Source organism: Mustelus asterias, chromosome 6 (assembly GCF_964213995.1).
Source record: "Mustelus asterias chromosome 6, sMusAst1.hap1.1, whole genome shotgun sequence".
NCBI lineage: Eukaryota > Metazoa > Chordata > Chondrichthyes > Carcharhiniformes > Triakidae > Mustelus > Mustelus asterias.
Genome location: NC_135806.1, coordinates 102,674,313 through 102,681,788, shown reverse-complemented (window position 1 = coordinate 102,681,788; position 7,476 = coordinate 102,674,313). Strand labels below are relative to the sequence as shown.

The 7,476-nt window shown below is 46.2% G+C and overlaps 1 pseudogene; it reads left to right on the top strand.

Annotated features, from left to right (window-relative positions):
* Positions 1-4,248: 4,248 nt before the first annotated feature.
* LOC144495323 (protein CDV3 homolog) lies at positions 4,249-5,193 on the top strand (annotated as a pseudogene).
* The last annotated feature ends 2,283 nt before the right edge of the window (positions 5,194-7,476 follow it).

The following is a 7,476-nucleotide window of genomic DNA, read 5'->3' as shown; positions in this document are numbered from 1 at the left end:
AATTACTGCCAAATATCAAAATCTTTAGGAATGGGACAACCAAAAAAAGACTGTTCCTTCTGACTTTCAACACATCCATCTGCCCTCTCACTATGTGCCCGAAATTGTTCCTTTGGCAAAACAGGGCTAATTACTAATTGAGCTGATTTATAATTTCTTAAACAGATTTTCATTGATAAGCAGCAATGGCTGCCAGCAAGACACGTGCCATTCATATAATTTTCACTTGAGAATTACAGCTTACTGATGTGTGGGGGTGGTGGGGTCTGCTCTGGGTGGCACAATAACAGGTTGGCAAAAGTTCCAAAGATTGAGCCAACCAACAAACTGATGGAGGGGGACAGTAGGTGGGAGCCCAAGGTGGCAGCTGCCGACAGTAATTAGTGAAAGGTGTTCAACTCCAGTTCGATGTTCATGCTTCTGTCATTTTTGTTAGTCACTTTAAATATCAGTACAGATTGGCACATAAAATGTGTTAGAAATGGTGATTCTTTTTGGATTTTTTTTAATGTGTTGACAAATGTATTTCACGCAAGACACAAATATGCAAAATTTAAATGCTAACTGGTTTAATGATTAACTTTGCAATAAATCGAAGAGCTTAATCAATGCACTGAGCACCGTGAGTGGGTTCTACTTCACAAAATCTATTTTTATTCATTCTTTTGGCTGCGGTTAATCTTGTAACATTTCCTACACTATTTAAAAAATGTTTCCCCTTCCCCATCAGCAAGCTGTGGTTCTCCAGTTTGCCAATCAGTCTTGTTTCCCCAGTGGGAATGATATGAATGGCACACATATGCAGTACTTGGCTCATTATCTATAAATTTGCATGAACTTATTCTGCACAGATGCAGAAGTTAACAAACCAGCAGAAGTACTATTAAAACAGCATAGACTTTTTCTCAAAAGTAAAGACCAATATTAATATAAATGACACTAGTTATCTTCAAATCCTGATCCATCGTGTTCAGCTGATCCATTCATTGTCGCTCTTTGCTGTCCAAGGACACATGAAATAGAAGCTGGACTGGGCCCTTCGGGCGTGCCCCACCATTCAGTACGATCATGGCTAATCTATACCAGCGATGGCATAGATCATGGCTTATCTATTCCTCGATCGATCAGATATTTATCCACCTCCACTTTAAATACTCCAATGATCCAGCCTCTATTACCTTTGGGGCAGTGAATTCCAGAGGTTCACCACCCTCTTCGAGAAGAAGTTTCTATGCACCTTAGTTTTAAATGATCGACAAATTGGGGGCGATTCTACCAAAGAAATTCTAAGCACGGATTTGCATGGAAACTGGAATAAATCACATTGTTTTTTTCAGTGGGAGTTTAAAAAAGAAACTCCCACACTCTGTGCACTGGACAGTGCACTAGCATGATTCACTCCGGAAATCAGGGGGTGGGGCCTATTCCCACCCGGGAGGCCGGCAGGATAGTGCTGAGCAGGCCACTGCCCGTGTCCAGATCTCCCAGCGTCGAGAGCGGTGCGTGCGCAGTGACCCCTGTCTGCTGGCCTCCCGATTGTTGGCCAGCTCGATTGCTGGTCAGCCTCACGACCTCTGCGCTGCCGGCCCTCTGCCCCCCCACAGCCCAATTGCTGGCCCTCCGAGCATCCCGGGCCCAGCCTCGACCCACGCCCCCGCAGACCCGGTCTCCCACAGCCCCCCCCCCTTCCCACCCCACGGACAGTTTCGAACGCCCCCACCCGCAGTACCGACCCCTTCCCAGCAAGCTACCCCTCTATCCCGATGCCCAGCCCCGGTCATTAATCTCCCTCCCTCTGCTCGATCCCAAAGTACAGATTGGTAGCCGGACTGCCCACCCCCACCAATCGCCTTCAGAGGCCCCACCCCCATCAGGCCCCACCCTCATTAGGCCCCACTGCCTGATGGGCAGTGCCAAGGTCTCCCTTGGGCACTGGCACTTTGCCACTTGGGCAGTGTCAGGGGGCATAAGCTGACACTGCCAATGTGCCAATGCCCAGGGGACTCCGTCCCCCTGCCGCCCGACACTCTGGGGGGCTCCGATTGCCCTCCCTTCACTCCAGTGGGGTCAAGCCACTAGCTCCCCGAAAGTGGGGAGCTATAGTAATCCCCACTGGAGTGAAACACTGGCGGGAGGGACAGATGTGAGCAGGCCCAGAAATTTCAGTGCTGGGCCCGCTAATTTTATTTAAAATCTCCGCCGCCGGAAGACTGGGAGATGCTATCGGGGCGGGCCACCCAGCACGGATCCTGCGGAGTGGGTACCGCTGGCATCTCCTGGCCTACTGTGCTAAAAAATTAGCGCAGCAGGATGGGAGAATTACCCTCATTATCTTGTAGCTATGTCCCCTTGTTCGAAAGTCTCAGACTAGTGAAAACATCTCACCATCCATCATGTCAAGCCCATCACGATCTTATATGTTTCAATAAGGTCACTCTTCTAAATTTCACAGAATACAGACCCAGCCTATTTAGTCTCGCTTGATAGGACAACCCTCTTATCAAAAGCCAAAATGACATTTGCCTTTTTAACTGCTTGTTGGAGCTGCCTGTTAGCTTTTTGTGATTCATGCACCAGAACACTAAGATCCTTCTGTACTTCACTCAGCTGCAGAATCTCACCATTTAGATAATAATCTGCATTTTGATTCCTCCTATCGAAGTGCATGGCCTCACACTTCCCCACATTAAACTCCATTTGCCAGGTTTTTGCCCAGTCACCCAATCTATCCATATCCCATTGCAGAGTCAAAATATCCTCATGACAACATCCATCTTCATATGAACGGCAAGTTTAGAAACTTTACAGTGTGTTCCTTCCTCCAGGTCATTAATGTAAATAGTGAACAATTGCCGGACAAGAACTGATCCCTTTGGTATTCCACGAGTTACATCTTTCTGCTCTGAAATTAACTTTTATTGGCATTTAACATTCCTATTAGTTAGCACAGTCAGTATTCACCCAGAGCACTGAACTGAACAGTGCAGCATGCCCTATAACTAGATAATCTTGATTTATTGGGAGATGAATCTGCCACCGTGCATGTTACAAAGCAAAGCAAAGGTCCTGATAATGTTCTAAATAAAAGGACATTCATTGCAATATTGCTTGTTTTCTTTTCCCATTAGATAGTCATAGCGTCATAGAGTATTTGAGGTTATTAGACACAGGAATGCAGGAGTAATTATTATTCCAAACAGCCACCTTATATCAAAGGCACTTTGGGTTCAAAACCAGCATGGGGAAAGCCTGTATTATTTTATGGAAATTGCATTAAGAAGTACACTCAATTAATTTAATTAAGTGCATCTTTGTTTATGTAATGCATATACGTTTGCAGATGGCACATTTCTGGTGCTATTATTTATTATCTGATATCTGTAATGACATTAGAATATTTGTAGATTGCATTTGACAACGCAGACTTAAACTCCTAGTAGTTCCATTGGGGTTCTGCCGATCTCTCAATGGAATACAAATGGAAGCCCCATTGGGGAAATGGGCGGCACGGTGGTTAGTACTGCTGCCTCACGGCGCCAGGGACCTGGGTTCAATTCCAGCCTCAGGTTACTGTCTGTGTGGAGTTTGCATGTTCTCCCCGTGTCTGCATGTGTTTCTTCTAGGTGCTCCGGTTTCCTCAGTCCAAGATGTGTGGGTTATTTTGATTGGCAATGGCAAATTGCCTCTTAGTGTCAGGGGAAGTTTCAGGGTAAATATGTGGGGTTACAGGAATAGGGCTTGGGCTTGGTGCGGACTCAGTAGGCCAAATGGCCTCCTTCGGCACAGTAAGGATTCTGTAGGGGACCCCATGCTGCCAGTGGCTGCAGGGGCACCAATCCGAGCCTGATAGGCTCATTTGTATTTCTTCAGCCTATTGGCAGGCAATGCAGAGCAAAATCGGATTCTGATTGGTTGAGTCTCCTAAGAGTGCAGGACTGTATCAGAGTCACATTTTATTCAATGCCCAATTAAAAACCTGGGGCTTGGATCACAGCCTGCTCTGGCAACAGATGGGAAGGTGTGGATATTGTAGCCTCTTAGTGAGATTTCAGAAGGGCAATTCCAGCAACCCAGGCAGTAAAAAGGTGTGGACCGTCCAATGCCGATGTTCTCCCTGGGTTCCATGCCCCTATCCAGCCTGCTCCAGTTCTGGCCGGCTCCTGGTCCCTCCTGCGCCAACCTAACTCCTTGAGTCAGCGAGCTGGAATGGTCGTGAGTGTCCGGTTTTAGCCTAACTCCCAACTCAGCATGGCCAAGCAGCATGACAAGAGCCTCCATGATTTCTTCACCAAAAGAGACAAGAAGAAGAAGAAACAGAAAACCAAAATGACCAAGGAGGCACCTCCCTCCAGGCTGGCCAAAGTTGTAGTGTTGACTGAAGCCCCCAGTCCTTTCTCTGGCTCCGAACCCACCACCACTGCCACTGCCGTTGCCGCTTCGGTCATGCCAGTAGCGGTGGCCTGTAGCAATGGCTCCTGCTGAAGCCACGTCGGTATCAGTCCTCAGAGTGGCCAAGAAAGTGAAGAAGGAGAAAGAACAGGTGGCAAGGAGCGAGTGTCAGCACCTCCAACAGGAACGGGTCAAGGAGGATGGGAATGAGCAAAAGGAGGTTGACCTGGAGCAGCTCATCAAACAGGGAGTCGGGGCTGGGCTGAAGCCGGACACTCACAGCCATCCTAGCTCGGTGACTCAGGGGAACAGGGTGGCGCAGGAGGGACCGAGTGCCAGCCAGAACCACCTGCAAGTTAATGACAGTGACTTGAGAATCCAGGCATTACAAATCAGCAATGAAAGAGAGGAAAAAGGCGATGAGAGGAATGAAAGAAAATCAGGGTAAGGATGCTGGAGAATGTATAGAGAAGGAGACAAGACAGTCGGGTCCTGGAACAAGATAACTCCAGCTCCAGAATCTGTCACTGCGGTTGCAAATGCTCCAGAATCAAAGCCATTTGGTGTTTATTGACGTCCTGCAGCCAGATCAGGTCATATGAGAAGGACACAATCACAAAAACCACCAGAGATTTCCAAAGATGCAGTTCCCATCCCTACAAAGCATGTAGAAACCAGAAAAGAGAAAGGAATGGCAAAGACCTTTGAGATGGGGAAATATAAATACAGAGCCAGTGAGGACGGCTCTAAAAGTCAGTCTGTTTAGCCAGCCTTGGCAACCAGTTTGCTTTTGGAAAGCAGTAAATATTGGTGCCTATTTTACAGGCTCTGTATTGCATCCCAGGTAAACTAATCTACATGCAACCCATCTGTGTTCACCCAACAATGCCAAGAAGATTGTTAATTGATCTGGTATAGACTTTTGCGGGCAACTGAGACATCTGCAAGGTATCATGGGAATGTTAAGCTTGAAGCACAGTAACTGGTATTATGGAAATGGAACTGGAACTGATAAAGGGTTTGAAAGAAGTGCCAGTCACTCTTGGAGCGATGTTTTTGGATAAAGATTAAAAATGCATTCATTAAGTCGTCAATTTGTTCATAGTCCTGTTTCCTATTTGAATGTTGAGCGTTTCAAAGGCGACAACTCTCAGACCAGCCTTTGCCGCTTCTATCAACAAATGCTGGCTTATGAAGGAAGGAGTGAGAAAGTTCCAATCGGCCTTTTCATTCCACCAGGTAAGACCTGATTTTAAATTTAACATCAATTTTATTCTGAGTTTTCCTCACCTTGTTCTTTCTGATGCTACTAATATCTAATCACTGGGCTGTGCCCTAACACTTTGTGGTATCATGAATGTGCCAGCATTTCAAAAGGTATTTCACAGGATATGAATCCCAATAAAAAGATTGGCAGCTGTAGACAGACCAAAACGAATACATCATCCTGCAAATAGGAAAAACTTTGGGGTAGACGATGGCACCATTCAGGGAAGATATACGTATGTTCATGTTAGAACCGACAGAAGCCGAAGAGGCAGACAGCCAAATATATGGAGAGTATCTTCAAAGGAAAACAATGATATAATTGGCAATCAATTTGCGGAAGCAGGAAGCAGTGTCCACCTAGCAGCCTGAGGCGCAGAGTCCAGCTAGCAGCCTGTAAGCCGGTGCTGGTTAGCAGACCAGAAGCAAGCATGCAGAGTACCTTCGTGGAGACAGTTAGCACCCATATCTTCGCTGAACCAAGTACAGACATTCCCAGAATAACTACTCAATCATATTCAGTGTGGTAATTATAAGCTGCTGGCCTTTACCTATAGATCTATTAGATTGGATGTTGTTTGGGAAGAGGGAAGTCCTGAAAGAGTTTAGATCTTGTAAAAGTACTTTGGATCAGAAGGGTAATTCCTACTTAAACTGTGTGGGTGTGTTTAGTCGTTTTGTAGGTAACTGTCTTAGCTCATTATATCAGGACGGCACAGTGGCACAGTGGTTAGCACTGCTGCCTCACAGCATCAGGGACCTGGGTTCAATTCCAGCCTCAATTGACTGTGTGCAATTTGCACGTTCTCCCCGTGTCTGCGTGGGTTTCCTCCCACAGTAAAAAGATGTGCTGGTTAGGTTGATTGGCCATGCTGAATTGCCCCTTAGTGTCAGGGGGAATAGGGGTGGAAATATGTGGGATTGGGGGAAATGAGACCTGGGTGGGATTGTTATTGGTGCAGGCTTGATGGGCCAAATGGCCTCCTTTTGCACTGTAGATTCTATGATTATATTCCTGTTCGTATATCTGGGTCTTTATTGTAATAAATAGTTTTTATTATGACTGGGTTGGTTACTGTTCTCACTGGGTATCACATGTGGCCCCTGACGCCGTTCCTGTAAACAGAACTATATGCCACCATGAACCAGTGTTTCCAAGTTGGGACACCCTCACAGTTAACATCAGCCGGGTTTGGGACAGTGGGCACAAAGTGCTCGGACCCAACCAATCCAAATAATATGTCTTCACACAACTGGACTCACTTTCATAAAAAACTCTTTCCAAAAGTTAAGGTTCATACTGCTTTTGCATTAGGAAAGAATTTTTAAATAGTCATATTTAAATTGGGAAACAATGGAATTTGGGCTTAGAGATTTCCCATTTTTAACACAGCATAAAATAGATTTTAACTGTTTTCAAAAACCTGATTTTTTTTGCACCTTATGTTGTTGCCTGGCTTGAATTTACACATGTGAATGAGCGTCTACCAAGACAAGTTACCTTTTAGGAAGTTAACAAACTAATTATAATGCCATCCCAGCAAATAGTGAGCAAACCCAGTTAATCCCGGAAACCCCTCCCCCCAAACCCCCAGGCAACCACCTGGGGGTGCCCAGGCAGTGGCAGGGCAGTGTCCAGGGTGACGAGACAGTGCTCGGGTATGATCTTCTCCTGACTGAGTACTGCAATCACCTGGGCTCCTCTGCATGATCTGCTCACCAGGTACACGCCTTTGGAGACCAGTTTTGATTGACGCTATTCTGTCCTCATGATGACATGAACGGGTTTCATGATTGGGATGTGAGTGGGGGGGCGGGTGG